Below are 21,132 nucleotides of genomic sequence, written 5' to 3'. Positions count from 1 at the left end.
AGGAGATTTTAATGGGAGCATTCACATACCATGGTTTATATAGGGCACAGAGTGGGTGGGTACAGGCTGGCGTAGGGGCGTGGTGATTGGCTCATGTGTTACCTAGGAGGTCTTTCCGTCTGTGGCGGCATGCTGATACAATTTCGCTGCGCTTGTTGAGGGATGACAGGTCTGGACGGTATATAATATACAGTTTCTCTTTCAAGCATAGGTTGCATCTTTTATTACCACTATTGTAAGGTGTGCTGGATGCAAGAATTTGCCATGTTATTGAATATTCAACATTATTGTCTTTGAGGTCCCAAATGTGTTTGCTGAGTTCTGTGGTATTCCGCAGGTTTTGGTTCCTGAAAGAAGCCTTGTGATTGTTCCATCTGGTTTTAAACTCTCCCTCGGTTAATCCTACATATGTGTCGGATGTGTTAATGTCCTTGCGTGTTACCTTAGATTGATAGACAACTGATGTTTGTAAGCACCCCCCGTTGAGAGGGCAATCAGGTTTCTTGCGGCAGTTGCAGCCTTTGTTGGTTTTGGGGTCGCTCTGTCCGGGGGCCGACGGCTCATTTGCAATTGTTTTGTTGTGGTTTGAGATAATTTGTCGTATATTGTTCATGCAGCTGTAGCTCAATTTAATGTTGTTCTTGTTGAATACTTTTCTTAGGGTGTTGCTTTTGGGAAAGTGTTTGTCAATCAGAGTGAGGAATTTGTGGCCAATGTTAGTTGAGACGTTTTTGCTGTATGGGGGGTTGTACCAGATGATGTTGTTTCGTTTTCTCATTCCTTTTTGGTTGGTTTCCTGGTGTGGGTTCATAGGTGAGGGTGAAATTGTATCCGCTTTCATCAAGGGCTTTTTGGTACGGGGGGTTGCTTGGTCAAATTCAGCTTTGCTAGATGACAGCATCGATAGCCTTTTATTAATTCCGGTAGGTATTCTTTTCGTGGTGGTGGGTGGGTGGTTGCTGTCATGGTGCACGTATTGGAGTGTTGTGTTGGATTTCGTGAATGGTTGGTAGCTGTTATTTCTCAGGTTGAAAGTGACGTCGAGGAAGTTGACGGTTTGCTTGTTGGCTTCAATCGTGATCCGTAGGCCGTTCTCTTTGAAAATTTGGCATATGCCCTTCTTGGTATTCTCGCTGCTCCTTGGCGAGGCGCGACATACTGCCAGTCCGTCATCACGGTAAATACCGAGGTTCAGGTTGAGGCTAGCGAGCTGGGAGAGGAGGAAACTCCCAACGAGTTCACACGTTTCTGCTCCGTCAAAACTTCCCATAGTGACGTCAAATGTTGCATTGTTCTTTTTTTGCCATGGTGTACTGTTGTGGATGAGAATGGAGTTTTTTGCGTGGATGATGATGTTTTTTTCGTTGCCTGTGATTGAGTCGTAGTCTGAGGCGAAGTCTAGTGCTTGAGTCAGTAGGTCTTGCGTGATGGAAGGGTAAAATTATTCGATATCGAAGGAGATAAAGTTGTGCTGTTGTTTGTCTTGGATGTTGTTGAACCATTTGATTACTGCTGCTGTATTTCTCCATTGGTTGAGTGGTGTTTTGTCCTTGATTTTTGCGTTGACTCTGTCCAGGATTATTTTGCTGATTTTTCCTATTTCAGATTTAGTTGGGTTTATTAGTCGGCATGTTGGGTTATTTGCGAAGTTGGGTTTGTGGTCCTTCAATGTGATGAAGGCTTCCTTGTTGGCTGTGGCGTCCACCCTGTCCTCAATGTCCAGTTCAGCTGCGATCCTTTTATTTTCCAGGTGGATGTTCTGTAAGGTGTTGGGTTGTGCTTTTTTGTATGATTTGGTGATGCTTCTGTCCAGTAAGGTGTTATGTTCTGGTATGTCCATTCTGTAGAAGTTTGTGGTTTTATCGGCAGCTATGATGAGGTTGTTTACTTTCTTGATGCGCTCCTTGTCATTTTTCAGCTTGGTGAGGAGTGGGTTGCGGACTGGCTTGAATTTGACTGATTGTATCATTTTGAGCATGTCGTTCTCAAAATCCTTTAGTTCCTCAACTGTGGGTGGGTTCTTGGTAGATTTGAATCCGTAAGTTTTCTTTTGCGTTCCTTTTGTTTCAGGGTGGAGGAAAAAATGTGCTTTCCACCGCATCCTTCTTAGGAAGTGTTCCGTCTTTTCTATGAGCCTTAGCCTGTAGTCATTCTGCGCGGGTATGGGAATGTTCTTCGTGGAGTAGTCGATGTTGAATTTTTCCATTTCTGATCGTCGTACAGTGCTCAACAAATGTCAATTTGGAGCGGAGTATATGTCTTAATAAGGTTATCCAAAAAATAGTGCTCGATACCGTAGTAGAGCGCAATATATGTATGTGTGGGGAAAAAAATCACAAGACTACTTCATCTCTACAGGCCTGTTTCATGAGGGGGTTCCCTCAATCATCAGGAGATTTTAATGGGAGCATTCACATACCATGGTTTATATAGGGCACAGAGTGGGTGGGTACAGGCTGGCGTAGGGGCGTGGTGATTGGCTCATGTGTTACCTAGGAGGTGTTTCCGTCTATGGCGGCATGCTGATACAATTTCGCTGCGCTTGTTGAGGGATGACAGGTCTGGACGGTATATAATATACAGTTTCTCTTTCAAGCATAGGTTGCATCTTTTATTACCACTATTGTAAGGTGTGCTGGATGCAAGAATTTGCCATGTTATTGAATATTCAACATTATTGTCTTTGAGGTCCCAAATGTGTTTGCTGAGTTCTGTGGTATTCCGCAGGTTTTGGTTCCTGAAAGAAGCCTTGTGATTGTTCTACAGCTGCATGAACAATATACGACAAATTATCTCAAACCACAACAAAACAATTGCAAATGAGCCGTCGGCCCCCGGACAGAGCGACCCCAAAACCAACAAAGGCTGCAACTGCCGCAAGAAACCTGATTGCCCTCTCAACGGGGGGTGCTTACAAACATCAGTTGTCTACCAATCTAAGGTAACACGCAAGGACATTAACACATCCGACACATATGTAGGATTAACCGAGGGAGAGTTTAAAACCAGATGGAACAATCACATGAGCACAATGAGCCGAAATTTTTGAATGAAAGAATCCGCTGTTCTACATGTGTGCACTGGAAGTCGCAATAGCAATTCTTTGTATCTTTGTAGATGATGTTACATATGTAAAAACAAAATAAACCACATGATGTTAGTGCATCAGTCGAGGAAAATGAGCAAACTACATAAATAACATCCTGAAATTTGATTTTGATATTTTTTTATCTTGATAGATTGAAAATTAACACCAATGAGTTGACTGATGAACATTATCACATAATTTATTCAGAAAGTATAAATAACGACAAATAAAGATAGAATACTATTAACCGCAACATTTAAGTGTAAAAAAAAAAACCAACAACATTATGATTTGTACATTTTCAGAATGTGCTTGTTCTATTTTTAAACAAAGAAAACAATCTGAAGTTGTCTTTATTTTTAAGTTATCGTGCCGTGATTTTACCAGTCCGGCCCACTTGGGAGTAGATTTTTCTCCATGTGGCCCCCGATCTAAAATGAGTTTGACACCCCTGATCTAGATGCATTTTTAGAGATTATAGTACCCTCTGAATAAACTCAATTGAGCAAAATGATATCAACATGAAAATACAATACTTTAGTCTTTTTAGCATATCAATTTATAAACACAAGTACAACATTTTAAAAAGTACAGTAAGTAAATGGTAATGGTAAATGGGTTATACTTGTGTAGCGCTTTTCTACCTTCAAGGTACACAAAGCGCTATTTCCACATTCACCCATTCACACACTGATAGCGGGAGCTGCCATGCAAGGCGCTAACCACGACCCATCAGGAGCAAGGGTGAAGTGTCTTGCTCAAGGACACAACGGACGTGACTAGGTTGGTAGAAGCTGAGGATCGAACTAGGAACCCTCAGGTTGCTAGCACAGGCACTCTCCCAACCGTGCCACGCCGTACCCAAAATAAAAACATAAAATAAAGTAAGAATAAAAAGGATATGTTTATAATAGCTTTAAAATACTGTTCATGTACAAGTAAAATACGTACACATACAAAGTAAAAAGTATGAGTAAAGCCAAATTTAAAATAAAAGTATAATTAAAAAAATTCAAATATACAATAAAAATATATGTACAAATAAAATATATTTGAAAATAAATATTTCTGAAATTATATACATATTTAAAAAAAAAAAGCTGAATAAAGCTAAATTGGAAAAAAATACAATAATAATAAAATATACATGAAAATTAATGTACATGTACAAGTACAAGTACAACATGTAAACATTTAAATGAGATAATATTTCACAAATTATATATGGTGCTATTGTTTTTTGAAAAGGTAAAATTATATATTTAGAAAAGACACAAATACATTAAATAAAATTCCATCGATCCATTTTTTTACCGCTTGTCCTTTAAATTACATTAAATAATAAAAAAAAAAAATCTGAGGAAAATATTAAAATGGAATATAATGAAACTGAAAATAAAACAACAAAATACACCTAAATTATATGAAAAAAAACATTCAAAAATATACCAAAAATACAGTTATATTCTATATCCTTGGCATGTTGATAATTTGTTTTGAGTTATGTCATTTTTTAATACACTCAAGGACGCATTACAAACAGCCGTCCAAGAAGTGCAGTCCCGTCATCAGACCAACATCCGCTTGGGGAGCTCCCAACTCGAGCTCGCTGCCTCCCATTGCCGTGTTGTTGCTCGGCTGACTTCCTTTTGTCTGCTTCATCAGCAACACAAAAGCAACTCACCCCAATCAGCCTGAGAGCGTCCTGGCGCTGACGACCTCCTTGTAATGCGACGTGACCTCCTCAGGGCTGAGTGAGTTATCTTTCACCTCTGGAGGAGAAATTAAATGAAAGAAGATCAATAGTTATCCACATATAAAGTATTTGTCTCCTGTTATTATGGATGGGAGGCTTTATTGATACTGACATGGAGTGGTGTCATTCAATTTGTCATCACTCTCCAGTTATGCTAACTGGATTTCCTGTCCATTCACTTCCAGCTGGAGGTCAATCAGAATTGTTCTTGAGCCTATTGAACTGTCAATAGCGTTCAAATAAAAGGCTGCACATCATGTCGCTCTGTGTTGCATTCAGTCCTAATAAGTAAGAACAAAAAGTGAGAGAAGGCCAGCACACTCAGCATCTCAGCAGTGACGTTCATTAGGAGACGACAATGCGACAAGGACGATGTGACCGAGTCACTCAGCAATGACCACAGTTAGACCTCGGCCAATGCGGAAAGTATTGCGGAAAGAGATTATTCTAGATTGTACCTAATGTCATGACTGGTTCATTTATCTTCTTTTGACCTTTTTTTTTTTTTGCCTAAATTCATTCTTGTTTATGGTTATCGTTTTTATATTGATTTTATCTTGATTTTGTATGTACTTTATGTCATATTTTATTCATTATGGGACGAGCAGTAGAAAATGGATGGATGGATATTGTTTGTCTTTGGTACACTAATGTGTATATTATAGGTAGGGGTGATGTTTGATAAGAAATTATCGAGTTCGAGCCCATTATCGAATCCTCTTATCGAACCGATTCCTTATCGATTCTCTTATCGAATCCAGATAGGTTGTTGTATATGGGAAAAAACACAATATTTGGTTTAACAAAAGCTCACTTTTATTTTATGAGAAAAAAAAAAAAAAAAAAAAAAATATTGACTGTTACCCCCCTTAAAAAACATATATATATATATATATTGACTGTTGTTACCCAAAGTATATTTAGTGGGATTTTTCAGAAAAACAAATATATACAGTAACACAAAAACAACCTGTCTCTGTTATCACTATAGGTGTATAAATAATAATATAGTGTTAAATAAAATCAGTCCCTTGGGCACAAAACTGAAAATAATGCAGCTCTCTAAAAAGTGCACTTCTGCTGCTATTGGAACATACTAACTACACACACTAAGAACACCACAGTCATCAATCAACAATTCTTCCCCCCTTACATGAGAGCGAAGCCTGGCAATAGTTGCATATTGCCTGTTCTGCCCTCACTATACGTGTTGAGGTTATACAGCTTGGCAGACAGCTAACAAACAATCCAAAGCAGATTAATTCATTTAGGCTCTTTATTGTTGTTGATCTTGCTTTGTCTTTTCCGATCTTTACTTTTGTCTTGCACTGGACTGTTTTTTTTTTTTTAAACTGAAATACACACAATGACAAATGTATAAGCTATTTGATTCAATTAATATCCTGAAATGTAATACACAATATGTAAATATTAGCTTCACACAAATATACAGTACGATCATCAAACAAATACTTCTGAGTGTTGAAACTATTTTGATGGTGGAAATACACGACTGGCAGCCATTTTAAGTCCTCAAAACATCCATTGAAACAGTGCACAAAAATCGTTTTTCAATAAACATCTTAGTATCAAACTTAAACACTTTCCACCTTAATATTGAGTTACATAAACAAGTTAAACAGTTTACTTACAGACTTGTCTTTTCCAAGGCTTGTAAGAGCTGACACAACTTGTCTACTTCTCAACCCGGAAGTGCCCAAACTAATGACGCGTAGTATTTTCATATCGCCACAAGGTGTCAGTAAGAGTCTACAATCAAATGGGCATAACATTGCAGGTCCCACAGGGCATTTCCTGTACGTGGGAAGGGATTCGTTCCCAGGTATTCGAATAAAGAACCAACTCTTTGTCTTTACTATAGTGGCCACGATTACGGGAACCGGTTCTCAAAAAGGGATTTGAGTCCATGGAATCGGTTCTTTTCTTATCAAACAACCGGGAGAACCGATTTCGAACATCATCCCTAATTATAGGTCATTGCTTTTTTTGTTTTATTTTTGCAAAAATATGTATCGATAGGCTCCAGCGCCCCCCGCGACCCCAAAAGGGAATAAGCGGTAGAAAATGGATGGATGGATGGATGTATCGATTTTTACATTGCTCTTTTTATCTTTGGTATGAACATTATTATGTAAACTCAAAGTTATTTTTATTTTTTTGTTTTTGCTATTTTTGTATTACAAAATTGTATTATTGATCATGTTATACTGCATTGTAATCTTTTGTTTTGTGATTGTGTGATGTTTTTTTGCCTGGACCCCAGGAAGAATAGTCCCCACTGCGGTGTAGACGAATGGGGATCCTTAATAAACTAAATAAACAAGGCATGGACCCTCCAGCGTTGCAGACGCAGCCTATAATATAACAAGTAAAAAAGTGAAAAATGTTGTATTGTTTTACAAAATTATCAGAAAGTTTTCAGAACTAGTGGAAAAAAAGGAATGTTTGGGCACTTTCCATTGAACATTTTTAAAAACACTGGCAACAACATAAAAATACAACAAGACATATTTTGAAAAAAATGCATTAAAAAAATCCCACGGAAAATTGTCCCACATCTACATAAGCAATGTATAAGCACGACAAAGGTCGAGCTATATTTGTGCAAGCGTCAACACAAAAAGTACTTTTTGGCTGACTTAACATCAATTCACTCCATATTATGCATGAGGGAATGACTAAAAAAGACCCCCCCCCCCCCCTCTCTACGCACACATATATTTTAACACATGCCTTAAGCAGTGCCCATTGTTTTGATTGTAGATGACATAAGGCAGGGAGGAGGACTCAACATGTCATGTCAGCTCAAGAGACCCCTTTAGATGTGTTTTGGTGATCTCTTGTTGTCAATGCTATGTCATGTCAGCCCAAGAGACCCCTGTAGATGTGTTTTTAGCGACCTCTTGTGGTCAGTGCTATGTCATGTCAGCTCAAGAGACCCCTGTAGATGTGTTTTTAGCGACCTCTTGTGGTCAGTGCTATGTCATGTCAGCTCAAGAGACCCCTGTAGATGTGTTTTGGTGACCTCTTGTGGTCAGTGCTATGTCATGTCAGCTCAAGAGACCCCTGTAGATGTGTTTTGGTGACCTCTTGTGGTCATAAATCAGACTTCTTTTTTAAATTCATGAGGTTCAACAGCGACTCACATGGTTACACAGCATTGAAAAAAAACTGGGTGTTGCAAGACCACTCTTTTGCAATTATTTTCTGTTTGGTTGCATAAAAAAATACTCTCCATTGTATGTTCCTTTAAAGCAGTCCTTCTCCTTATCTTGACACCCTTATCTTGACACATACAGATAAGAAAATAAACATTAACTCCAGGGGGCGCGTGAACATAATGATGTCCCTTGATGGGGGCGTGGCCACTGCTTTAAAGCCAGAAAGGCCTACATGCTGGCTCAGTCGATGCGTTGCTTTAGCGCCCTCCTCTGGTCAAAGATCAGACCGCAGTGCCATATTCTTTTACAATAGCTTATTATTATTATATGAGTTGAAATAAACAACAACCACCCAATTACTTTACCGTATTTTTCGGATTATAAGTCGCAGTTTTTTTTTCATAGTTTGGGCGGGGGTGCGACTTATACTCTGGAGCTACTTATGTGTGAAATTATTAACACACTACCGTAAAATATCAAATAATATTATTTAGCTCATTCACGTAAGAGACTAGGCGTATGTCAGCAATCGTCACACACGTTCTCAGTTCATTATTTATGCGTCATATAACGCACACTTATTCAGCCTGTTGTTCACTATTCTTTATTTATTTTAATTTGCCTTTCAAATGTCTATTCTTGGTGTTGGGTTTTATCAAATAGATTTCCCCCCAAAAATGCGACTTATACTCTAGTGCGACTTATATATGTTTTTTTCCTTCTTTATTATGCATTTTCGGCCGGTGCGACTTATACTCCGGAGCGACTTATAATCCGAAAAATACGGTATCTATTCAACCAAAAATGAATACTCTATAAATATTGGTTTGTTGTCATGCATCACATGACGAGATGGCGTTTGACCGGCAGTTTGCACGCCTCCTTCCTGTCTAACTTAGACAAAAACGGACAGTTCTCCACAGCTGGAGATACCATGATTAGTCAGGACTATCGCATATGCTTCCTAGGAAAGCAGATATGTTAAAGTGTTTGCTAAAAAATGGTTAATGTAAAACAACTGCACAGTGTAGAGTTTTTCCAAGATGGTTGCTGGTTGCAGGAGCTGTGCGCTCTTGTGTATTCTTTTGTCTTTGTATGTTTTCTGCCTTTTGGCTCGGGCCCTTTCAGGACTGTGCAACAAGGGGTGGCACTTTATTGACTTCTGCGCTGCTTTTCGGTGCTTTTTTTGTGAACTTTTGGATATGCCAACTAGGGATGGGCGATATATCGCTGTACTCGATATATCGCGGGTTTGTCTCTGTGCGATATAGAAAATGACTATATCGTGATATTCGAGTACCGGTAAACGTTCTCACGCAGTTGTTTTTAGCTGCGGGGCATTACACTACATGCGTTTCTCACTCTTTCTGGTCTCTCCTTCTCAATAAAACAAGCGCACCTTCTTACATATGTCACATACGTATACGCCCTCGCGGAGCAGAGAGGTAGCGGCATGGGTAACGTTAGCTGCGGTGCGAGTGGTGATGCAAGAGAAAGAAGGTGCGAATCTTGTAACAAATGAAGCGAGAAGAATTAATTCCCAAGAAAAACAGCACCGGGTCCATCGTCTGGCGGTGGTTTGGCTTCAAGTGGGAATATGTCGAACAGACAACCGTAATTTGTCAAGTATGCGGCAAAAGCGTTGCTACAAAAAGTAGCATTACTGCTAATACGTAGCATCTGTTGAAAAGTCACCTGCTAGAGAATGAAGAGTGCTCGAAACTCCGCTTGTCAACATCTCCGTTCGGTGCCACACCAACAAAATGCCGAGGTAACCATTTCCACATCAACATCGTATGAAAAAAATAGTCATCAACAGAAGGAGATAGCGAAGGACATACACTATTTGATTTCCTATTATGCAGCTCATTTTTATTTGGCAGTTATTGAAATATATTGTGTGACATCATGCACAAAAGTGCACTTTATTTGTTTTAAACTATTGTGGTAGCGTTCTGTACAAAAAGTGCACTTTAATTTAGTGTTGTTTTGATATGTCATCTTAGTGACATCATGCACAAAAGTGCACTCATAGCTTGTTTTAAAATGTCTCTGACAATCTTGCACTTTCTGTTTTGAAATGACATGAATGTTTGTGCCACTGCTTAATAACTGTTTAATAAATACAGTTTTGGTAAATTTACTTAGTTGTGATTTCCCTCTCTGCATGAAAGTTTAAAATGAGCATATATTAATGCAGTATGAAGAAGAATGTTTTAATGTAGACACATAGAATCATCATACTGCTGTGATTATATGCATCAAGTGTTCATTCAAGGCTAAGGCAAAATATCGAGATATATATCGTGTATCGTGACATGGCCTAAAAATATCGAGATATTAAAAAAAGGCCATATCGCCCAGCCCTACTTCCAACTGCTGGCTCTATGCCACACCTGAGTCCAAGCGGAGAGACCAGAGGAGATGCGAAGGAAGAGACGGGACTGCGGAGCTAGCGCTGAGCATCGGGATGTACGAGCTTCACGGACACCTCGGTCTGCTCGGACGGATTCTCGCTCATCCGTGCAGACCGGACATTGGCCAAGAGCTAGTATGAAGCCTAGTCTCTTAGCTGCTTTGTTGGGCCTGTTCCTGTATCCGGCTGTGCTGCCCCCACGCCCAGGCAGACGTTGGCGTGGAGCACTGCAGAGGCCACCACGATGTATGTGGATGTGGAAATGCTGTTTATGTTGTTTTGTTTTGTTGTTTGTCTATGCATGATGCAATCGTAAGTCCGCAATATGTATTATCTATTGCTAATTTTTTTGTTTTTCTTTGTGTTTTACGTTTGTAGCTGCGTGTAGAGGTGGCGCCGCTGGTTTCAAAAACTAGTCTTCTTCTTGTTGTTTTATGTCTTATTTAACTCAATGTTAAAGGTTCATTACCGCCACCTACTGTATTGGAGTGTGAACCAGAGTTCCCTCCTTTGCCTCATATACACACACCTTCGCATACTAAATTACAGAGATGTCCGATAATGGCTTTTTTGCCGATATCCGATATTCCGATATTGTCCAACTCTTAATTACCGATTCCAATATCAACCGATACCGATATATACAGTCGTGGAATTAACACATTATTATGCCTAATTTTGTTGTGATGCCCCGCTGGATGCATTAAACAATGTAACAAGGTTTTCCAAAATAAAATCAACTCAAGTTATGGAAAAAAATGCCAACACGGCACTGCCATATTTATTATTGAAGTCACAAAGTGCATTATTTTTTTTAACATGCCTCAAAACAGCAGCTTGGAATTTGGGACATGCTCTCCCTGAGAAAGCATGAGGAGGTTGAGGTGGGCGGGGTTGGAGGGGGGGTTGAGATGGGAGGGGGGGTAGGAGGGTAGCGGGGGGTGTATATTGTAGCGTCCCGGAAGAGTTAGTGCTGCAAGGGATTCTGGGTATTTGTTCTGTTGTGTTTATGTTGTGTTACGGTGCGGATGTTCTCCCGAAATGTGTTTGTCATTCTTGTTTGGTGTGGGTTCACAGTGTGGCGCATATTTGTAACAGTGTTAAAGTTGTTTATACGGCCACCCTCAGTATGACCTGTATGGCTGTTGACCAAGTATGCTTTGCATTCACTTGTGTGTGTGAAAAGCCGTAGATATTATGTGACTGGGCCGGCACGCAAAGGCAGTGACTTTAAGGTTTATTGGCGCTCTGTACTTCTCCCTACATCCATGTACCACACCATACAGCTGCGTTTTAAAAAGTCATGAATTTTACTTTTTGAAACCGATACCGATAATTTCCAATATCACATTTTAAAGCAATTATCGGAAATCTTTACTAAATTATATCCCATGAACTAATCTCTTCTAGAAACGTCACTAAAATGTTTTAGTTGCTGCTGAGCACCATGTTTTCTAACTTCATCTCTAAGTTTTCTCCTTTCTCGACTGTATGACAACGGATGATTGCATGTTCCACTGACTCTCCCTCATTGGTGTTTGTTTATAAGTTGCAACATCTTATTCAGTCTGATGTGTCTTAATCGAATGCGTGATATGGTTCCTTCCTCTTTTGTGTTCCCCCTTACAGTTCTTCCCGCTCCTACTGTGTTCTGTATTGCATATTAGTGTCTTCCTGTTGTATTCATTTCCCAGCGTGATTGCCACACTTTCAAAAGATGTTGTTTAATTAAGGATTTTGCCTCTGCCTTACAAAGAGGTACCTCTCTGAGCTGCTCTAGCGTTAGTGTCTGTTTTGCCAGCTGATCTGCCAATTCATATGCCTGCGAGCCGAAACCCATAGGAACCTTACGCTGGTATTCACCCTCTCAAGCCTGGGCAGTATTTCATATATTTCATTAACTAAATCTTGTCGGCGTTGCGACCTAAAATATTAAATAGAGATTAATGCTGACCTTGAATTGGAGCAGACCACCACCTTTTTAAGCTGTGACTCTTCTACCTACTGTAGTGCAGCTGTGACTACCAGACGTTCGACTGTAGACATTGCTAATGTGCTTTACCTTGTTTTTTTCTGGACTTTTTGTGTCTGCACTGCAACCACATAATTTACCCGTTGTGGGATGAATTAAGTCTATCTTATCAGCATATACAATGTAAATACATTTCAAAAAACTAACTTTTAATTTTTGTATTTGAAAAATGTTAAAAATGTTATTTAACATTTTTGAAAAATTGTCATTTGTCCCAGAACAATTTATGTTGTATATTAGATTTTTTTTTTTAATTATTATATTATAGTTATTTTCAAAACAAAATCTTTTTTTCTGGCACCCCATTGAGGTTGTCTTTCTTTCAAGAGCTCACTGTTGTGTTTGTACTCATGTTTTTTTTTTTCTAAATTAAGCAAAGTTGATACTAATCAACGCATTTGCTAATCTTTTATCCAAATTAGAATCGGTCAAAAAAAATCGATAAAAACCAAAACCAGTTGAAAGTGGAATCGGAATTGTAAAAATCTTATTAATTCCCATCCCTACCTACCTATATGACAGTGCGACTTGCTTATTTTTTGGAATCTGTAGCAACAACAGTATTCAAAGATTGGCTATACCAGTGGTTTTTTAAACATTATTCACCAAGTACCACCTCAGAAAACACTTGGCTCTCCAAGTACCACCATAATAACCAACATTAAAAAACAGTAGCGTAGTAGGCCAAAATATTCATTAAAAGTTTTTATTTAACAAGTGTATTTAATACTTTTGGCCACTTCAACATTACACACAGTTTGAACAGTCACACTGTGTTTGAATACTTAGTTAAGTCGTCTGTTTTCATCGCAAAATTCCACAGTATTCTGGACATCTGTGTTGGTGAATCTTTTGCAATTTGTTCAATGAACAATGGAGACAGCAAAGAAGAAAGCTGTAGGTGGGAAGCGGTGTATTGCGGACCGGCTGCAGCAACACAAAACACAGCCGGTGTTTCATTGTTTACATTCCCGGAAGATGACAGTCAAGCTTTACCATTGGCCTGTGGAGAACTGGGACAACATATACTCTTACCAGGAGGACTTTGAGTTGGATGCGCAGACGCGGTACCGTGAGTACGCATGCAGCTGCCGCTTCCAAACATTTGATCGCTTGCCCGTACGTGCGTGCCGCTATGTGCATGTCACGTACGTAACTTTGGGGACTTTGGGGAAATATATGTGCTGTATGAACTTTGGGGAGGTGAACGGTACTTTGGGCTGTGGGATTGAGTGTGTTGTGCAGGTGTTTGAGTTGTATTGGCGGATTATATGGACGGGAGGGGGGAGGTGTTTGTTATGCGGGATTAATTTGTGGCATATTAAATATAAGCCTGGTTGTGTTGTGGCTAATAGAGTATATATATGTCTTGTGTTTATTTACTGTTTTAGTAATTCCCAGCTGAATATCAGGTCCCACCCGCCTCTCACAGCATCTTCCCTATCTGAATCGCTCCCACTGCCCTCTAGTCCTTCACTCTCACGTTCCTCATCCACAAATCTTTCATCCTCGCTCAATTTAATGTGGAAATCGTCGCTTTCTCGGTCCGAATCGCTCTCGCTGCTGGTGGCCATGATTGTAAACAATGTGCAGATGTGAGGAGCTCCACAACCTGTGACGTCACGCGCATATCGTCTGCTACTTCCGGTACAGGCAAGGCTTTTTTTATCAGCGACCAAAAGTTGCGAACTTTATCGTCGATGTTCTCTACTAAATCCTTTCAGAAAAATATGGCAATATCGCGAAATGATCAAGTATGACACATAGAATGGACCTGCTATCCCCGTTTAAATAAGAAAATCGCATATCAGTAGGCCTTTAATAGCTGGCCACCATGCTGTCCCAAAATGTCCTCTACAATCCGTAACGTCACGTGCAGCGTCATCATACCGAGACGTTTTCAGCAGGATATTTCGCGCAAAATTTAAAATTGCACTTTAGTAAGCTAACCCGGCCGTATTGGCATGTGTTGCAATGTTAACATTTTATCATTGATGTATAAACTATCAGACTGCATGGTCGGTAGTAGTGGGTTTCAGTAGGCCTTTAAGTGATTCTTTGGCGTACCGAGATGGAGCCAAACTACTACCACTAGTGGTACGCGTAACACAATTTGAGAATCACTGGTGTATATTGAAAGACTGCGCTGTGGTTCTTAGCTAAAATATCCTTGACATGACAGGGGCTTTTTGCTGTTTTTAAGGATCTACTGCAAACACTGTAGTCAAAGATCCTCTACACCAGGGGTGTCAAACTAATTTTAGCTCAGGGGCCGCATGGAGGAAAATCTGTGCACACGTGGGCCGGACTATTAAAATCATGGCATTACAACTAAAAAATAAAGACAACTTCAGATTGTATTCTTTGCCTTACTTTGGCCAAAAATAGAACAAACACGTTCTGAAAATATTACAATAAAAATATAGAAAAAAATACCGGCAGCGGTAAAGTTTAAATCCATGAAATAAAAGAAGAAAGTGAATGAATGTTTATAACTGAATACATTAACATATGCATAAAAATGTGTTTTGTATTTTTTTTTCTTCAATGTATTAACGTTTATGACAACCTTTTTCCAAAACACAATATAGAATGTGAGATAAAATGCATATATTTATCATTTGTTTTCAAAACAGTTACAAAAAAGTGGTACCCCAAAAGTTTACTGTGGGACCCCATTTTTATGACTTGATGGGGTCCCTGGAACCCCATTTTGAAAATTCATAGCGCCAACACTGATGGAGTATCGGTGCGTGCAAAACAGCAGCAGGCGGCTGGTGCCTGCGGGCCGGTTCTAATACTAATCAAATATCATCCCGGGGGCCATTCATTCGCGGGCCGGATCTGGCCAGCGGGCCTTGACTTTGACATCCCTGCTCTACACACTAAAACAAGTCAATCTAAGAATATGTAATTGTAACATAAGTATGTGATAATAACAATAAAACATTAAATTTGTCTCTTGACATGAATATATCAAGTTTTGAATTAATCGACATTTAATAGTTGTCATGTCTGTGTGATCATGTTTTGTTTTAGTCATGTTCGGTTTTGTTTTTGGACTCTTTGTGCACTTTTGTTCAACTTTCTTGCGAAAAAACTATGCTGGTGACATTCTGTCAAGACGTGGTCCTTGGGTTGTGATTTCCCGGAATGCAAAGGAATGTTGGCGCGGGCAAGGCTTGAATGTGAGTACATTTTTATTTTATCACTAACAAACTACAAAAAGGGGTACAAACAAAAATGTACGCACATTCACGCCTTGCTAGCGCCAACTTTCCTTTGCATTCCGGGAAAACACAACCCAAGGACCACGTCTTGACATTAGTGCTGCTAGGATCCTGGTGTGAGTGCGGAAATACGACCATATCAGACCAATTCTCAAATCCCTTCACTGGCATCCTGTTCCGCTCAGGATTGAATACAAAGTCTCCCTACTAACCCACCAGTGCCTCCATGGAAATGCCCCCCTCTACCTCAAAGAACTACTCACCCCCAAATCCTCCACACGACACCTCCGCTCCGGACAGGCTAACCTCCTCCAACCTCCGAGGACAAAGCTACGAACTATGGGAGACCGGGCTTTCTGCTCCGCCGCTCCCAGTCTGTGGAACGCTCTCCCTGACCACCTGAGGGCACCACAGACTGTGAATTCTTTTAAAAAAAGCTTAAAAACCCTTCTTTTTTAAAAAAAAAAAAGCCTTTTTATAGATATATGCATACTAGTTCTAGCTATTAGGCTGTTCTAGTTTTTATTTTTATTATCTTTTTATTATTTTTTGAGGTTGTTTGCTCAATGTAAAGTGCTTTTTACAAATAAAATCTATTATTATTATTGTTAAAACAAGAGTAATTTTTGATTTAATTTCTTAATTAGTTATACGTAAGTGGCTCAACAAATGTGTTCATGAAGATGGCCACAACACACAATTGACTTGCTTTTCAATAAAAAGAGTCAGTTAAAGATGACATATTTGTAATATAATGAAGCTTGTGATGATAAAAGACAGACTTGTGGCTACCTGTGGAAAAATGTACACTATGCATATAAGCCTTTTATAATGAATGCTAAACACATCTGAGTACTGAGGTGTGGTGGGATTAAATTGTATTTTTTTTTACCTGATGGAGGTATTTGAACTCCTGCGTTAGTGTCGATCAAGCAAGAGTACCAGAATTGAGTTTGTTAGATTTGTCTGTTTGTTTTTTTATGTAATTCTTTGTTTTTTGTTCCTCATGTTATTCCATCTTTCTTCTGTTTGTTTGGAGGATCGCACCTAAACCACTAGTCCACATTCTTGGGAAAGGTGGACCAATGCTGTACATGCCCAGACTGTTAAACCTTTTACAGGAGGAAGGGAGGCGCCGTTATGAAGAAACTTGCTGAGACACATGTCATGTTCAACAAGGCATGAATGATTCCAACACTGGAGTCAAAGAGCCTCTATATAACACAAGTACTTGCTGTTTTTAGGAATCTCATGCAAAAACAATACATGTTTGACACAAGTGTGTTTTTAAGGACCTATTGCATGAACGAGAGTTGAAAATCCCTGCAGTTTTTTTGGAATCTGCTGCAAAGATCCTTGTCAAAACATCAACAACATATATGGAAAGAGTACTATAGACGTCAATTTTTCATATGACAAGAGTACTTGCTGTTTTTAGGAATCTGCAGCAAAAACAGTATCAAATAATCCTTTTCGTTTGACGGGAGTGTTGTTTTTAAGGACTTCTGCAAAAATGCTAGCCTAAGACAGGAGTGCGCTGCAAAAACAATATTCGATGATCCTCTATGTTTGACAGGAGTGTTGTTTATAGGGACCCCCAGCAAAAATGCTCGTAAAAGACGGAAGGAATGTCTTGCTGTGGATGTAAATTCTCCATATGACAGGAGCACTTACGGTTTGAATCTGCAGCAAAAACGGTATTTAAAGATTGTCTATATTGAAGAAGTGTGCAGCTATTTCTAGGGACTAACTACTAAAACATTGTTGATATGACAGAGGCACTTTGCTTCTTTTAAGGACCTACTGCAGACACTCTGGTCCAAAGATCATGCTGTTTTTAGGAATGTTCCTGCAAAACAAGTATTAAATCATCTATAATCTCTATGTTTGACTGTAGTGTACTGTTTTTGAAAAACCTACTGCAAACGGCTTGTGAAAAAACCTTCTGTACAACAGGAGCGCTGTGCTACTTTTAGGAATCTGCTGCAAAAACTGTATTTAAAGGTTGTCTATATTGAGGGAGCGCGCTGCCGTTTTTAGGGACCTACTGCTTGAAGACCCTTGACATAACAGGGGAACTTTTCAGTTTTTTTAGGACTTACTGCAAACACTGTAGTCAAAGATCCTCTATATAACTAAAGTACATGCTGTTTTTTAGGAATTTCTTGCAAAAACAATATTCGATGATCCTCTATGTTTGACAGGAGTGTTGTTTATAAGGACCTCCTGCAAAAATGTTAGTTGAAAATCTCCTATAGTCAAAGACAGGAGTGCTCTGCGCTTTTTTTTCTCCAAAAATGCTAGTAAAAGATGGAAGGAATGTCTTGCTGTAGATGTAAATTCTCCATATGACTTGCGTTTTTTTCAGGAATCTGCAGCAAAAACGGTATTCAAAGATTGTCTATATTGAAGAAGTGTGCAGCTATTTCTAGGGACTAACTACTAAAACATTGTTGATATGACAGGGGCACTTTGCTTCTTTTAAGGACCTACTGCAGACACGACGGTCCAAAGATCCTCTATATAACACAAGTACATGCTGTTTTTAGGAATGTTCCTGCAAAACAAGTATTAAGTAATCTATAATCTCTATGTTTGACAGTAGTGTACTGTTTTTTAAAAACCTACTGCAAAACTGCTTGTGAAAAAACCTTCTGTACAACAGGAGCGCTGTGCTTTTTTTAGGAAGCTGCTGCAAAAACTGTAATTAAAGGTTGTCTATACTGAGGGAATGCGCTGACGTTTTTAGGGACCAACTGCTTAAAGACCCTTGACATAACAGGGGAACTTTTCAGTTTTATAGGACTGACTGCAAACACTGTAGTCAAAGATCCTCTATAAAACTAAAGTACATGCTGTTTTTTAGGAATTTCTTGCAAAAACAATATTCGATGATCCTCTATGTTTGACAGGAGTGTTGTTTATAAGGACCTCCTGCAAAAATGTTAGTTGAAAATCTCCTATAGCCAAAGACAGGAGTGCTCTGTGCTTTTTTTTTTGCAAAAATGCTTGTAAAGGATGGAAGGAATGTCTTGCTGTAGATGTAAATTCTCCATATGACTTGCGGTTTTTTCAGGAATCTGCAGCAAAAACGGTATTCAAAGATTGTCTATATTGAAGAAGTGTGCAGCTATTTCTAGGGACTAACTACTAAAACATTGTTGATATGACAGGGGCACTTTGCTTCTTTTAAGGACCTACTGCAGACACTATGGTCCAAAGATCCTCTATATAACACAAGTACATGCTGTTTTTAGGAATGTTCCTGCAAAACTATTATAAAATAATCTATAATCTCTATGTTTGACAGTGGTGTACTGTTTTTAAAAACCTACTGCAAAACGGCTTGTGAAAAAAACTTCTGTACAACAGGAGCGCTGTGCTTTTTTTAGGAATCTTCTGCAAAAACTGTATTTAAAGGTTGTCTATATTGAGGGAGTGCGCTGCAGTTTTTAGGGACCTACTGCTTAAAGACCCTTGACATAACAGGGGAACTTTTCAGTTTTTTAGGACTGACTGCCAACACTGTCGTCAAAGATCCTCTATAAAACACAAGTATATGCTGTTTTTTAGGAATTTCTTACAAAAACAATATTCGATGATCCTCTATGTTTGACAGGAGTGTTGTTTATAAGGACCCCCAGCAAAAATGCTCGTAAAAGATGGAAGGAATGTCTTGCTGTGGATGTAAATTCTCCATATGACAGGAGCACTTACGGTTTGAATCTGCAGCAAAAACGGTATTTAAAGAATGTTTATATTGAAGAGGTGTGCAGCTATTTCTAGGGACTAACTACTAAAACATTGTTGATATGACAGAGGCACTTTGCTTCTTTTAAGGACCTACTGCAGACACTCTGGTCCAAAGATCATGCTGTTTTTAGGAATGTTCCTGCAAAACAAGTATTAAATCATCTATAATCTCTATGTTTGACAGTAGTGTACTGTTTTTTAAAAACCTACTGCAAAACTGCTTGTGAAAAAACCTTCTGTACAACAGGAGCGCTGTGCTTTTTTTAGGAAGCTGCTGCAAAAACTGTATTTAAAGGTTGTCTATATTGAGAGGGTGCGCTGCCGTTTTTAGGGACCTACTGCTTGAAGACCCTTGACATAACAGGGGAACTTTTTCAGTTTTTTAGGACTTACTGCAAACACTGTAGTCAAAGATCCTCTATAAAACTAAAGTACATGCTGTTTTTTAGGAATTTCTTGCAAAAACAATATTCGATGATCCTCTATGTTTGACAGGAGTGTTGTTTATAGGGACCCCCAGCAAAAATGCTCGTAAAAGACGGAAGGAATGTCTTGCTGTGGATGTAAATTCTCCATATGACAGGAGCACTTACGGTTTGAATCTGCAGCAAAAACGGTATTCAAAGATTGTCTATATTGAAGAAGTGTGCAGCTATTTCTAGGGACTAACTACTAAAACATTGTTGATATGACAGAGGCACTTTGCTTCTTTTAAGGACCTACTGCAGACACTCTGGTCCAAAGATCATGCTGTTTTTAGGAATGTTCCTGCAAAACAAGTATTAAATCATCTATAATCTCTATATTTGACAGTAGTGTACTGTTTTTTAAAAACCTACTGCAAAACTGCTTGTGAAAAAACCTTCTGTACAACAGGAGCGCTGTGCTTTTTTTAGGAATCCGCTGCAAAAACTGTATTTAAAGGTTGTCTATATTGAGGGGGTGCGCTGCCGTTTTTAGGGACCTACTGCTTGAAGACCCTTGACATAACAGGGGAACTTTTCAGTTTTTTAGGACTTACTGCAAACACTGTAGTCAAAGATCCTCTATAAAACTAAAGTACATGCTGTTTTTTTAGGAATTTCTTGCAATAACAATATTCGATGATCCTCTGTTTGACAGGAGTGTTGTTTATAAGGACCTCCTGCAAAAATGTTAGTTGAAAATCTCCTATAGCCAAAGACAGGAGTGCTCTGTGCTTTTTTTTTTTGCAAAAATCCTTGTAAAAGATGGAACGAATGTCTTGCTGTAGATGTAAATTCTCCATATGACAGGACCAATTACGGTTTTCAGGAATCTGCAGCAAAAACGGTATTCAAAGATTGTCTATATTGAAGAAGTGTGCAGCTATTTCTAGGGACTAACTACTAAATCATTGTTGATATGACAGAGGCAGTTTGCTTTTTTTGAGGACCTACTGCAGACACTATGGTCCAAAGATCCTCTACATAACACAAATACATTCTGTTCCTAGAACAGGAGCGCTGTGCTTTTTGTTTTAGGAATCTGCTGCAAACATGCTGGTCAAAGATCCTCTACAAGACAGGAGCGCACCGCCGCAAAAGACGCTACCGCAGTTGAATAGGCTTACCGTAATTCACATAAAACGTGAGCATGCATGCATGTTGTCTTTATCACGTGGCCTCACCATGGTCTTCTGTCCTTATCTGTCCAA

This window comes from Nerophis lumbriciformis, linkage group LG11 (assembly GCF_033978685.3).
Source record: "Nerophis lumbriciformis linkage group LG11, RoL_Nlum_v2.1, whole genome shotgun sequence".
NCBI classification, from domain to species: Eukaryota; Metazoa; Chordata; class Actinopteri; order Syngnathiformes; family Syngnathidae; genus Nerophis; species Nerophis lumbriciformis.
Note: the sequence above shows the minus strand (reverse complement) of the source record.